Raw genomic sequence first — 16,304 nt, forward strand, 5'->3', positions numbered from 1 at the left:
ACATAGACTTAAAAATAAAACAAAAAGATTGAATAAACAAAACCATATCAAAGAAATCTTTCTCTAAGGAAAAAGAATGTTTCTAGTATACCAGAAATACTGATTTAGAAATCACTTTCACAAGATTAACCATAACAACATTAACATGGAACCTAAAGATAAAATAAAGGAGTTTATAACCACAAACATGAATAAAAAGCTTAATAAACAACAGATTAAACTATTGGACAAGAGTATTTCATATACAGAAGTTATTACACAAATAAATAAGCTTAAATCAAACAAAGCACCGGTAATGATGGTATTATACCAGAGATATATAAAATCCTTTCTAAAACTACATATTCATTAATACATAAGGTTTTATTCTGGCCCAAACTGAGTTAATAACCCCCATCTTGGCAATATACATTTATTTCACCAATTTTAAAACCTAATAAAGATCCAACTAGATGTTCTTCATATCGACCCATCTCATTACTTAATGTTGATTATAAAATGTTTATGAGTATTTTTGCTGATAGATTGAAGACAATTATCCCGGCATTATAGACATAGATCAGACGGGCTTCATTGTAAATAGAAATACTTTTGATAATATAAGAAGAACTTTAACATTAATTGATTTTGCAAATAGGAAAAAAGAAAGATTTAACACTTATTAGTCTTGATATAGGTTCAGCATTTGATTCAGTAAGTTGGGACTATCTGTTTACCTTACTGAAATGCACAAATTTCTCTGATGCATTTGTAAATTTAATTGAGCATTTATACAAAGGAACGCTGGCTTATATTAAGGTAGGAACATATGTTTCACAAAAATACCCATTCTTAAAGGTACAAAGCAAGGATGTCCACTTTCTCCACTATTATTCACTTTAGTAATGGAGCCTTGGGCTAATTTGATTAGAAACAGTACTGACATAGAGGTTTTGAAATAGAAAATACAACATCAAAAATTCAACTTTTGCAGATGATGTTCTAATTACATCAGCAGGATCTAATTCTTCTATGCAGTCTTTATTTGATAAAATTATGAATTTTAAAAGTATTTCTGGTTTAATATTCAATGAAGAAAAACTAAAATACTACCTATATATACGAAAAAAATACTCTCATTAGTGATTTTACTAAATATGTACCCAACTCAGGTCAGATAACTTATTTAGGTATAATACTATCTAAAGATATTAAATCTATTATATATAATAACTATAATACCTGTTTTCTTAATATACAAAATCTTTTTAATACCTGGAATAATATGTTTTTACTATGGAGGAGAGACTTACAATTATTAAAATGATAATATTCCCCAAGATTTTATACTTAATACAATCAATAATACTTTCACCTACAAAATAACTATCAAGAAACTGAATACACTAATGTTAAATTTCTTATGGGCACCTAATAGACCTAGGATTGCATTAAAGAAACATACTAATAGCTGGTCTCAAGGGGTATTTCTTTTCCAGACTTTAATTTATATATTATCTCTTCTATTATAAAAGTTATTACTTTATTAATAGATCGGTCATATGTCGCAAAATGGAAAGATTATTGGGAGCTAATTAGTATGCACTTCATGAAAATCTCCTTAACACATAAAAATATGATTATAAATAACTCCATGTTGTGGTTGCTAAAGGAATTTTGTACTTCACCTATTACACCTAAACATATGGTCTGTTACCCATTAAATATTATTATTAGTTATCGTAACTTTATATTCATGCACCCTAAGTATAGGGAATGGAATTTTATTGTATCCCTATAATTTATACTCAGGGTATGCTTATGTCATCTACTTCTGAAGGAGCTCATTTAGCTATAGATAATAATCTAAAGTACTGGTATCAGCTGATATCTGATAATAAAGTTAAAAATCTAGATTTCTTAAAACAAGAATTTGATCTAAGAGAAACTTGCTGATTAGAGGTTCAGATCTTTAGACAACATCTCATTGATAGAATAGATCTAATGTCTATAACAGTTAAAGAATCTATTCCAAAACTGATTGATTACTTGATAATAAATTTACAGCATAAAGTTTCTGATAAAGGTAAACTTTCATATATACATAAAATTATCAGACAAGAAACTTTTTACAATGTAGATTCATACTGGAATTATTTCACCTCTATTAATGGGGACCCACCAACTCAACAAGATAAACAATATATATTGGAATCTGCTTATAGAACTACATCTTCCATTGTCTGGAGACTTTATACATGGAAATTTTTACATAGATCTTTTTATACACCTTTGATGATGAATAAAATTAATAATAAAGATAATCTATGTAAGAGATGTAATGTAGAAATTAATGCTGACTGGGTTCATATGTTTTATGACTGTATGAAGTTGAAAGAATACTGGAAGTCAATTAATGAATTTTTGCAGGCTCTTTTTACAGATAATTTCATTATTTCTAAGTCTCTTATATTATTCAACACACCTGTACCTCAAGCTTCCCTTGTTATGGTCTATCCTAGCAGTGGCTAGGAAAATAATAACTAGAAATTGGATTTCAGATACACCTCTTTCGTTCAATGAATTTAAAAATGTTATGAATATAATGTGTCATATGGAAATAAGCACAATTAGAATGAGAACAACTAGAAAAACATCACATTTTATTGTATGGGATAATTTACAAAATTTGTTAAAAAAATTCTAATTTCAATAGCACAGTATTTTAGTTTAATTAATTGATCTGATTGTAGTGGATGTCTTTGTAAATACTTTAGTTGTTTTGTTGAATATTATAATAATACCTATTTTTAATTATTTGTATAAAATTGTTATGATATTTCTCTTATATGTTAAAACAATAAACTTGTTTTGAAAAAAAAAAAAAAAAAAAAAAAAAAAAAGATCCACGCCTCTGCCATCTCTGCTCACTACAACACGGATCCTCCAATTTTCTCTAATCCATTGCTAAAACAGTACCTCAGAGGGGCTAAAAACATAAGACCGTCCCGTAGAGCACCTACTGCAACTTGGGACCTCAACTTTGTTTTGGAAAAATTAACTTTACCTCCCTTTGAGCCAGCTAACACAGCAGAATTAAAATATATTTCTTGGAAGACTGCTCTACTCCTGGCAATAACATCAGCTCGAAGAGTTTCAGAATTACAGGCACTAATGGCAGTGGAACCTTTCCTCATTTTCCACCAGGACAGGGTGTCCTTAAGAACTAACCCTACATTTATGCCAAAGGTGGTTTCAAGTTTGGCTCTAAACCAAACTATTCACTTGCCAACTTTTTATCCAAAACCACAGAATAAAGGGGAGAGACTACTGCATTCTCTGGACATTCACAGACAGTTACACTTCTACTTGGACAGAACCAAAGCTTTCAGAAAATCTGAGCAATTACCGGTAGCATATGCTGCAGGAGCACAGGGAAAAGCCATTTCAAAACAGACCATTTCAAAATGGATAGGACATTGCATACGTTTCTGCTACACACACCATGGGAAACCTATACCTAGCAGCATTAGATCTCACTCCACCAGGGCAACAGCCACTTCAACTGCCTACCTCAGAGGAGTGCCTACCAAGGACATTTTGGAAGCAGCAACATGGAGTTCTGTGCATACCTTCACCAAGCATTACCATCTGCCTTTATACTCTAAATCCAGAGCTGGCTTCGCCACTGCTGTGCTGCAGGGCCTTATAGCCACACCTAATGCCTTGTAGAACCAGCCACCCTACCTCAGCTTTGGGATTCTACCCAAGTGTAATGACTGCAGCAGTGTAACACGATGAACATAGTACAGTTTTGTACCTACCATAAATGTAGATGTTCGAGTGTATACACTGCTGCAGTCCAGGTTACTCTCCCTCCTTCCCCTCTTACTTGCTGGTACGTACCTATGTCTTCTACCCTTTACTACCTATGGGGAGTATTTGCTGGTAACTGAAAGTTGTTTGCTTTTCTTATGTATGTTTTATTAGCAATTTGAATTGCCTACCTTTTGGGGGCACCTGACATCTGGGGCAAGAAAAACTGAAGAAAATGGTGTAGGCTGCATCTTATATACCCCTGTCGCACCGACGTCAGGGAGGAGGCGACAGCATCCGACGCCAGACCAAGACTTTGGAACTCAGATCGACTGGGGAACCACCTGACAGCAGGATAACCCAAGTGTAATGACTGAGGCAGTGTATACACTCGAACATCTACATTTATGGTAGGTACAAAACTGTACTTTCTGCTTCTTAGCACTGTCAACCCCCAGTGTATTTGATACAGTTGTGTTTCAAGTGATTATCAAGCACAGAATTTTGCCTGTGCACCAGCAGGGTGCCTAGATGGTGTTATTGGACATGATAGACCTCTTTTTGATACAGCATTACTTTGGGTTCCCACTGACAACTCCTTCATTTCACTCTTATTGGGTATTACATTCAGAACAAAGTGGTGCCACTTGGGTTTTCCTCAGAATCCAGAATTTTTCACTAAGGTGCTGGCCATGGTGGCTGAAACATTGTTGGAGAAGGGTCTTCTGATATTTCATACCTTGATAATGGATCATAGTTGCCAAGTACAGCTGAAGATGGTGCTCCTTTGATTACTTCCATAGATCAATCCCCTGTGGGTGAGCATAAATTGGAAGGCATCCTTCTGGTCCTCTGACCCTGACTCTGAGGAAATAATATATCAGAATGAAGTAGGACCGTATCCAGTGCTGATAGTCTTTAACCTTGAAGAAGGCATAAGAGGACTTTGGTTTGGTTTCTTGGCTGAACACTTGATACAGCTTATAGGCCGAAATTCTGCTGCACTTTTTTTTAGCTTGATGGCTACCATAATCCTCATGAAGCCATAAAGTATTAGTGGCTTCAGAGTTACTATGCACTTTTGTTTTTAAATAAGAATGCAGCTTTGATTTACAATGTACTCTTGGACTTGTTTATACTGTACTATGTTGCTGGTCTTCTAGAAGCCAAACTTGTCACAGATTTGAAAATGCTTTTTGGCTTACACACAGTGCGGAGAGCGAGGTTTTTCCTCAGATGGGGACTTCACATTTTCCATTTGGAGATAATGGCAGTGCTCTTGACCCTTAAAACTTTCCATAGAAGGATCTGGTTTAAGGGATGTTCATTGTGTTTCATTGTTGCAGTCATTACACTTAGGTTATCCTGCTGGCAGGCGACCCGTAGTTGGCCCGAGTTCCAAAATCTTGGTCCGGCGTCGGTTGCTGTTGCCTCCTCCCTGACGTCAGTGTGCCAGGGGTATAAAAGTTGCAACCAATGCCATTTTCTTCAGTCTCTCTTGCCGCGTGGTGCCCAAAGCATAAGCAGCTCACAAGTGCCGGTCGGCCAACTCCTGAGATTTTCAAAATTGAATTTCAGAACCGAAGTCTTCAATAAAGCTAAGTACCCCATTGGGGAAACTTTTTCTTGCTCCAGACCAATGTCAGTAAAAGTTAATAATTGTATTTCTTGTGGGAAGCAAATACATCATAAGGACTTCCACTCTTACTGCATTCCTTGCCTAGGCCTTGACCACGACATCACTAGTTGTCGGTTTTGTGCTAGATTTAATAAAAGCACTATTAAACGTCAGTTTGATTTTGCTTTACATTATTATGGACGAATATTTAATTACATAATGCCGTCGGAACAACCGACGACCAGAATGTATACAAAAACGCAAAGACAAAGAAAAAGACAGGCATCTGAGGTCCAAAACTGATGAAGCCTCTTCTAGGCCAGTCGCCGGTTCTCAGTGAGGCGCTTTTGCAGCCCCTGACACCCGCTACCTCAGAGCCACAGGCCGCAACTGACAGCCATGTGGAGACACCGAGGCCTGTGGAAACTCAAGGTATTGGGCCTATGGAAAATATACCCTCAGATGGGTCCGGAGCCACTGAGCAGGCACCGGCTTCTGAGGGTGTTTTCAGACCTTCACAGCTAACAATTAAAGCTACTACAGCAGCAAAGGCAAAGTCAAAAACACCATTAAAGACAAAGAAACAAGTGCAGCATTCTCCAGAACAGTCATCCATGCCTAAGAAACAGATGCTTAAAATGGCCGAAGACCTTATTACTTTAATCAGGGGCTCCCATCCCCCTCCTGACAAAAGGCCTAGGCAAGACATTGATTATGATTCCTCTGATCAGGTTTCCATTTCCTCTGACTTGTCCTCTGACCAGGGCTATTCTCTCCCTCCCTATGAGGACTCTGATGCTGAAGAGTCCATTACTTCAGCCTCACTGCCTGAGGATTACTCTTTTGGGGAAACCCTGCACGCCATGAGGGAACATTTCCATTGGGAAAGCCAGAATTACTCAGAATCCAAGAAAAGGCTCAGAGATTTCCTTCTATTGCCTCAGCACAGGCCCTTGGCTATCCCCCCTGTGCTTGATATTTTTGATGATGTTTTTTCTGAATCAAGTCTGTCTCCAGATTCTTTACCCCCTGCACCAGTAAAGCCAGACAGGTACTACTGGGTCCCTAACTCTCATATTTTTTTTTACAAAAAACCCGCTGCGGACCCAGAAACTATTTATCAGGGTCCAAAAGGGGTTAAAGCTTTCACTACCAAAAATCCTGTCCCCTCAGATAGGGATTCCAGAGCTCTGGACAGATGGGGGAAAAAAGTTTACACTTCTGCTACTTTAGCTGTAAGAGCTTTAACCTGTCAGTTTCACATGCTTAAATATCAACAGTATCTCATGTCATTGTTAAAACAGAAAATGGTTACAAATACAGAAGATCCTGACTGTAAAGAAATGCAGGATTTATTGCATGCAGTTGAACAAGTGGGAAAGCATACTCTGCAAAGTGGTTTTGATTCATTACAGGCTTCTTGTAGAGCCGCAGTTACAGGCTCAGTTATTCGAAGACATGCTTGGTTGAAGGAACAAAGTTTACCTGACCATGTTAAAATGAAATTATTGGATGCTCCACTACAGCATGATACTTTGTTTGGTGTTAAGGCAGAAGAGGTTTTAAAGAAAATGGAGGATAAAGCAAAGTCAATGCAAACTGTGAAAGATTTCTTACAGGTTCAGCCACCTAGATTTAGCAGGAAATGGCCTTCAAAAAATTGGTCCTTTCCAGTGTCAGACAGGCCACAAAGAGGCAGATACAGACACCCAAGAGGCAGATCTCAGCCCCAAGGCTCCTACAGACCTAAACAATGGGGTTCTTCATCCCCCAAAGGAGAAGACAAATCACAACCTTATAGAAAACAGTCACAATGACTTCCCTCTGAAAATGCCAAGCACTTACCAGTTGACAGCACCCCTAGGGGGAAAGCTAGCACTTTTCTAAAAAAATTGGCACATGATCACCCAAGACCAATAGGTGTTGAATATAGTTTCTCAAGGGTACAGGTTCCACTTCCACACTCTTCCAAAACCAAAAGGTATGCCAAACCTGCCTCAAAACCAATGGGAAGAGGCACAAAAACAAATTGCAGCTCTTATGGATATGGGAGCTATTCAGAATGTTCCACAAGAAGAACAGGGCCAAGGATTTTACTCACGACTTTTCCTAGTACCCAGAAAAGACAAAGCAAGGAGACCAATACTGGACTTGTTGATCCTAAATACTTTCCTGGATGTACCAAAATTCAAAATGTTAATACTACAACAACTCTTGCCCATGCTGGGCAAAGGGGCTTGGCTAGTTACTTTGGATCTCAAGGAGGCATACCTGGACATCCCAATCAGACAATTGTGCAGAAGATATCTCAGATTTATAGCAGGTTCAATGCATTATAAATTTTCTGCACTGCCCTTTGGCTTATCTACTGTGCCCAGGGTCTTCACAAAATGCCTGGCACCAGTAATTGCATTTTGCAGACAAAAAGGAATTCAAATATATCCCTACTTGGACGACTGCCTTATTCATGCAGAGAGCAAGGACATTCTTCTAAAGCAGCTGGAGTTTGTAAAAAGATTACTAATTTGCCTATGGTACACAGTAAACGAAAAGAAATCAAAACTAGTGTCCTCTCAAGAGATAATATTCCTGGGTGCAAGCTTGAATACAACTACCCAGATGGCTTATCTCACACCAGACAAACAAAGGCAACTGACTCATTACTTTCAAATGATGGCTACAAAGACCCAGCTCCCTGCAAGAAAAATTCTGCAGGCCCTGAGTTTCATGGCATCTTGCATTCTACTAATTCCATATGCCAAACTGCATATGAGGAAACTACAATGGTATCTAAAATGTGTTTGGACTCAGCATTGTCACAACCTAGAGACAATCATAACCTTGATTCCCTGCCTACAACAGGAGTTTCAAAGGTGGTCACAGGCCTGTCACCACAACAAGGGACAGCCTTTCACCTTACCTACAGCCAGGCAGACAATAACAATGGATGCATCGGATTACGCCTGGGGAGCACATAAGGCAGGAAAATGTATTCAGGGCACGTGGCCCAAGGAACAACTGCATCTTCACATCTATCAAAAAGAGATGCTAGCTGTACAGAATGTCCTGACAGCCTTCAAGGACCTAATACATCCAGGACAATTATTAATAAAGATGGACAATACCACAGTTATGTGGTACATAAACAAGCAAGGGGGCACACATTCCTACCCCCTATGCAGACAAGCCATGACTTTGTGGAACACAGCACTGACTTACCAGGTACATCTGCAAGCACAATTCCTGCCAGGAACAAAAAATACACTGGCAGATGAACTAAGCAGAAATCTCATGGATCCTCATGAATGGAAGCTAAATCCACAAGTGTTCAACATAAGGGAATGATGATGCCCAGACATAGATCTATTTGCCTCCTCTCACAATTGCCAATTACAGAAATTTTTCACAAGGACGTATTACTCTCAAGCATGGAAAGTGGATGCTCTATCTTTCAACTGGAAAAATCTGACAGTCTATGCCTTCCCTCCAATGCCTCTCCTCACCAAGGTGCTTCTAAAAGTCAGACAAGAGAGGCCAAAAATGATCCTGATTGCACCAGACTGGCCACGCCAGCACTGGTACCCAATCCTAAAGATTTTGTCCCAAGGCCCACCTTGGCCTCTACCTCAAATCCCTCATCTTCTGACATAGCAAAACAATCAGATTCTGCACAGTCAGCTCAGAACCTTAAACCTGGCAGCATGGCAGATAATGTAGCCACTCAGACTGCACCTCTCTCTAAAGCTGTTATGGATGTAATTTTGGAAGCCAGGAGGCCCAGCACTAGGAAATCTTATGCGGAAAAATGGAAGAGATTCTGTGCTTGGAACCAGGCTCAAGGGCTCAACCCACTGGTCCCTAATATGCCTCAGATTTTACAATACCTGACTGAGATGTTGGACAAAGGCCTATATTTTTCTTCTATTAAAATCTATGCCTCTGCCATTTCAGCTCATTATAATATGGATCCTCCTATTTTTTCACATCCTCTACTACGACAGTACCTCAGAGGGGCAAAGAATATAAGACCCCCTAGGAGAGCACCAGTACCTACTTGGGACCTCAATTTTGTTTTAGAAAAACTAACACTACCTCCTTTTGAACCCGCCAGCACAGCTGATCTAAAATTCTTGTCATGGAAAACTGCTCTGTTCCTAGCAATAACTTCAGCAAGAAGAGTTTCAGAGTTACAGGCATTGATGGCTGTGGAACCTTTCCTCATTTTCCACCAGGACAGGGTCTCTCTAAGGATGAACCCAACATTCATGCCAAAAGTGGTCTCCAATGTGGCCTTAAACCAAACTATTCATTGGCCTACTTTCTACCCAAATCCCCAGAATAAAGGGGAAAGACTTCTGCACTCTTTGGATATTCACAGGCAGCTACGATTTTACTTGGACAAAACAAAAGCTTTCAGAAAAAACTGAGCAACTGTTTGTAGCATATGCTGCAGGTTCACAAGGAAAACCTATTACAAAGCAGACAATCTCCAAATGGATAGGACACTGCATCCACTTCTGTTATGCACAACATGGCAAATCTGTGCCTAAGGGCATTAGGCCTCATTCTACCAGAGCAGCAGCCACTTCAGCAGCTTTCCTCAGAGGGGTACCAACCAAAGACATAGAAGCTACAACCTGGAGCTCAGTGCACACTTTTACCAAGCACTACCACCTACCTCTCTACTCCAAATCCAGAGCAGGCTTTGCCACTGCAGTTCTGCAGGGCTTGTTAGCCTCACCAAATCCAATCTAGACCCAGCCACCCTGCCTAAGCTTTGGGATTCTACCCAAGTGTAATGACTGCAACAGTGAAACACAAACATAGTACAGTTGTGTACCTACCATAAATGTAGATGTTCGAGTGTATTCACTGTTGCAGTCCTGGTTACCCACCCACCATCCCCCTCTTTGCTGGGACTATTCTGTACTTCTCAACTCTATACAACCTATGTGGTGTATTTACTTTTAGAAGAAGAAAATGTTTTTAGTGATATATGCATGGTTGTTTGGCATACTTTTATCTTTACAGCCTTCATATCTGGGGCAAGAAAAACTGAAGAAAATGGAGTCGGTTGCAACTTTTATACCCCTGGTGCACTGACGTCAGGGAGGAGGCGACAGCAACCGACGCCGGACCAAGACTTTAGAACTCGGCACGACTACAGGTCACCTGCCAGCAGGATAACCCAAGTGTAATGACTGCAACAGTGAATACACTCAAACATCTACATTTATGGTAGGTACACAACTGTACTTTTCTCTTGATCTGGTCTGTCACCTAATCCATCATTTGGCATCTAAACAAGAATGGAGGCTCAGTCATACCCCACCATGCAGGGAAGTGACAGCATTCAGTAGGACACGCAGTATGTATCACCCTTTCAGTAGGTCATATCCCAAGGGAGGAGAATAAGCCTACAGGTTTTCTGAGACAGGTCTTCAGTCCTGTCTTGGAATTCCAGACTCAGAGGCTGTTCCTACTAAGGGTTTTCTTGGCATAGGGTACTTGGGAGACAGACTGCTCTGCCAATCAGCAGAATTTGTTAGTTGCTGTCATCTGCTAAGTTCATATGGGAAAGAGGAGGTAGAGGGGACACGTTCTCCTTTGTGTCACAGGATATTCCTCCTTGTACTCAAGCTTTTCTTGTAGATTGTGTGCACCATCACAGAGCTTAGACAAGAAAAAACAAAACATTCTCATCACATTTTTGACTGAGATGAGAAAATAATCACCTGTAACTGGAAATTCTCATTTAAAATTACTGACTTGGTGAATATTAAATACAGCATGTGATCGCCACTATAGGTAATTTTTTTCTATCTACGTTCTTTCGTTATTGATCTAAATAGTTTGGATGAAGCTAGCCTTCACAAACTTGTTGACTTGCTTTAGCTAAGGGTGCTCTGTTTAACAGATGATGTGACAGATACCAGAAGAGAATAGCATTAGATTTCATAGAGAATAAGAACTTTGCTGATAGCATGTCAGTTCTAGTGCAGGTGGTAGTCAGAGTTGTCATAGGGGTCACTGTTGCAGTATGATTTTTTGTACATGGGAATTTACTGCAGATGGTTGTTTAGCTGTTGATTTGACTTGCAGAGCTGGAGTTGTTTCCTTGCCTATAGTGTCAGAGGATGCATAACTGAAATGGAAGTAGCCATTGCTAGTTTTTATTCTTTTTGGTGCAAGAAACAATCAAGTTGTCTGTTCACCCGCTCATTAGTCTGTTCCAGTCAGCTTCCAACTAGAGCTGCAATCTTCTCTTTTTGCTAATTGTTGAGATTAGATTGTTTTATCAAGATATTTTTAGATGTCCTTCTATTTTGCCATTGCAGTATTCTTTACATGAGGGAGATTGCCTGCTATGCAACCAGATAGCCAGTATGCAAAAGATTTTAGTGCCTAGGGTGTGTGTTACATCATATATATATAGGCTGCTATCGGACATGGCCCGTAAAAGTGACATACACATGCACCATTACCAGAACTTCTTTGCCACCAAACAGAATGCGTCTTCCATACATACAGTCTGCTCGCTGAAGAATTTTCAGTTCAATGTCTCAGGTTAAGTGCCCCATTGGGGAATCCTTTTTATACTATTTGTTTTTGTCTAGGATTTAATGTCATACAAAAAGGGCAAATGCCAATGTGGATGTCAGAGTCCACATAAGGACAACCACCAACAGCACCTTTTCTGTCTTGGGCCTACCCATGACTATAAGGCTTTCCCATTTTGCCAGTCATTTGTTGCCAAAACCTTAAGAAGTAGGCTGAATTCTCTTTCCATCTACTTAGAAAATCAGCTGTTAAAACTTTTCACTAAAAGGATGGAGGGTCCCTCAGGGTCAGAGGCCAAGTTGTTAGTGAAACAGAAGGCCAAGAAACCTAGGCTGGAAGCTTTGGCTGCATCTCCAGTGCCAGACTTCCCTTCAGATACTATCATTAGTCCGGAGATATGCTCCAGGCCATTGTCACATCCCCAGGCCTAACCCGTAATGGAGGTTGCTTTGGAGCAGAATATCTGCACATCCTTGGAAGTACCACAGGCATCCAGTATGGATGTCCAAGGGGAACCCAGACTCATAATTACTGAAGGCCCTAAGGGGATCCCGTCCATTCCAGTTAGGGAGAAAGTGGACTCAGACATAATCGAGTGTAGGCCTACATCTGCCCCCCACAGTCCCTTTGTAGAATTGATATTCCTAGCAAAAAGAAACAAAAGGATGTTCTTCGTGTTTCACTGTTGCAGTCATCACACTTGGGTTATCTGCCTGGGGGTAGCCCTCATTCAGCCCAAATACCAGAGACTTAGTATTTCTGCATCTGTTGCTGTCGCTCCAGGACTGAAGTCAGGTCATCAGGGGTATAAAAACAGGCAGCCGACGCCATTACATCAGTCTTTCTTGCCGAGGAGCCCGAAGCAGAAGCAGGTTGCAAGTGCCAGTCGGCTGGTACGTGAGTTTCCATTTACTAATTGAATAATCCTGAAGTCTTCTAAAGCTAAGTACCCCCTTGGGGATCCTTTTTTCTTGCTCTAACCGATGTCAGAAAAGTTAACAATGGTCTTGCCTGTGGAAAGCGTATACCACACAGAGATCTTCATTCTTACTGCATCACCTGTTTAGGCCCAGACCACGACGTACCTCACTGTCAGTTTTGTGCCTTGTTCAACACCCGAACCATTCATTGTCAGGCTCTCCTTGTTGCTAAATTCTTCCACTCTCTATCTCCGTATTCTGAAATGGTTTCAGTAAGCCATCCGACTACCCATATTCCGAAAAAACATAAGGATAAAGACAGAGACAGACCATACAGGTCCAAAGCTGCCAACGATGCTTCCGTTAAGCTAGTCACCAGTTTGCTGGTACTCAGTGAGGCGCTTTCGCAGCCCCTGATGCCTGCTTCAGTGGATTCACAGGCCTCTACTGAGACCGGTTCAGAGTCCAGTATGCCATGAGACTGTTCGACTATGGGACCTGCGGATGCCTCTACCTTGGATGGGTCCTGAGCCACTCTGCAGGCACTGGCTTCTGAGTCAGTTCTTTGCACTACTGATGTTTGACTCAAACCAACGAATTCATTTTTATCTAAAACTACCAAGTTTCTAAAGCCAAGAGTACGCACTACACCTAGAAAACTGACGACCAAAGTGCATGCACCTGCTCCCTTGCCACAACGACAAATGCTTAGAATGGCAGAAGACCTTATTATGCTGATTAGAGGAATTCTGCCTTCCCCTGCTAAGAGAAAGAGACCAGTCCCCTGCCACTTCAACAGACCAGGAGTTCATTGACTCTGAGGTATCTAATTATGAAGACATACCCTTATTTGCTTATGAGGATTCAGATGCAGAGGAATCCATTCCCTATGCCTCTCCTCCAGAGGATTTTTCTTTTGGTGAAACCTTGCATACTTTAAGAGAGCATTTCCACTGGGAATGCCAAGACTATCCTCAGTTCAAAAAGAGACTCAGAGAATTTCCCACAGCACAGGCCTTTAGCAATACCCCCATTCCTGGAAGTTGCTGATGATGTTTTTATGGAATCCAGTCTTACTCCTGATACTTTAACCCCTGCCCCTAGGAAACCAGACATGTACTACAGAGTACCTGACACTCACAAATTTATTTGCAAGAATCCTACTGCTGACCCAGAGATCATTTTCCAGGGGCCTAAGGGTATCAAGACAACTACAGCCAAGAATCCCACCCCTTCAGACAGGGATTCCAGAGCTTTGGACAGATTGGGTAAGAAGGTATATATCTCTGCATCTCTTGCCATTAGGGCATTGAATTGTCAGTTTCACATGCTGACGTACCAGCAGCATATTATGGAACTTATTAAACAAAAAGTAGCAACCTTTACAGACTGTGCAGAAAATAAAGAATTGCAGGGGCTTATGCACTCTGCAAGCCAAGTCAGCAAGCATACTTTGCAGTGTGGCTTTGATGCCCTAGAAGCATCTTGCAGGGCAGCAGTCAGTGGTTCTGTACTGAGAAGACATGCTTGGCTTAAGGAGCAGATCTTGTCAAATCAAAGTTACTAGACAGTCGTTTGAACAAGGACAGTTTGGCACCAAAGCAGAAGAGATTCTTAAAAAGATGGAAGAAAAAGCTAAGTCTATGCAGACTATCAAAGAATTCTTACAAGTGCAACCTCATAGATTCAGTAGGCATTACCCCTCCAAACACTGGGGCTTTCCAGCCCCCTCCAGGCCATCTCAAACTAGACCCAGGGGAAACAGACCACCCTGACTACAGTCTCAGGGTTTGCAGAGATCTAAGCAATGGAGTGCCCCCACCCCCAAAGGAGGGAGTGGTAAGCCACCTCCTTATGGAAAAAACTCACAATGACTTCTCTACTCAACTCCCCACCTCTGCCCAATTGCTTGTGCCCCTAGGAGGAAAACTTGCCCTTCATGCAAAAAAATGGATGTCCATCACAAAAGACTGATGGGTCCTCAACATTGTATCCCAGGGGTACAAATTTTACTTCCACTCACTGCCAAGCCTAAAAGGGCTCCCAGACCTTCCTCCAAACCAGTGGGCAGATGCACAAAACCAAGTCCTATCCCTACTCTCCATCAGAGCTATTCAGCCGGTTCCAGTGGAACAGATAGGTCAAGGTTTCTATTCCAGACTTTTTCTGGTACCCAGAAAAGAGGGCTCTTGCCACCCAATCTTGGATCTTTCAATTCTCAACATCTTCCTGGTGGTACCAAAGTTCAGAATGCTTACCCTGCAACAGCTTCTACCTATGCTAGCCAAGGATGCCTGATTAGTCACCCTAGACTTAAAAGAAGCCTATCTGCACATCCCTGTAAGGGAATCATCCAGGAAGAATCTACATTTCAGGGCTGGATCTATGCATTATCAGTTCTCTGCACTTCCCTTTGGCTTATCCACTGCTCCCAGAGTATTCACAAAATGCCTGGCTCCAGCCATTGCATACTGCAGGCAGAGAAATATCCAAATTTACCTGTACTTGGATGACTGCCTGATTCAGGTGGACAGTCAGGAATTGCTGTTGCAGCACCTGACATTTGTGAAAAACCTCCTCACTGCCTTGGGGTACACCATCAATGAAAATAAATCAAAACTGGTGCCCAGTCAAAAGATTGTATTCCTGGGACCAAGTTTGAACACAACATCCCAGATGGCATTCCTCACTTTAAAAAAACAAGTCTATCTGACAGCCTTCTTAAAAAAATGGCCACCAGAACCCAGCTATCTGCAAGAAAAATACTGCAGGCCCTGGGGTTCATGGCCTCATGTATACTGCTAATTCCAAATGCAAGACTGCATATGAGGAAACTTCAATAGTATCTAAAATGTCTTTGGTGCCAACATTCTCAGGACCTGGAAACAGTCATTCCTATCATACCCTGTCTAAGGACAGAGTTCCTTTGGTGGGCAGAAGCATGCAACCACAACAAGGGACTGCCCTTTATACTCAACCCCATGCCGCCCAGTCCCTAACCACAGATGCATCAGACTATGCCTGGGAGCACACATGGATGGCAAATGCATTCAGGGTCACCAAAGCCCAAGTCAAATGCATCTGCACATCAACCAAAAAGAGATGCTAGCTGTGCAGAACGCACTGACAGCTTTCAGATCCCTACTCTTTCCAGGACAACTTCTAATAAAAACAGACAACACCACAGTTATGTGGTACATCAACAATCAGGGGGGAATCCATTCCTACCCACTTTGCAGGTTAGCCATGGCCCTGTGGAACACGGCCTTGGGCATGCGAGTCCATCTGCAAGCTCAATTCCTGCCAGGCAAATAAAATTCACTGGCAGATGACTTAAGCAGAAATCTCCTAGACCCACATGAGTGGCAGTTAGAGCCCAGCACATTCAACCTTCTGATTTAGAAATGGGC

The sequence above is a fragment of the Protopterus annectens genome, chromosome 17.part0, assembly GCF_019279795.1.
Source record: "Protopterus annectens isolate FY-2018-M chromosome 17.part0, PAN1.0, whole genome shotgun sequence".
Classification (NCBI taxonomy): Eukaryota; Metazoa; Chordata; order Ceratodontiformes; family Protopteridae; genus Protopterus; species Protopterus annectens.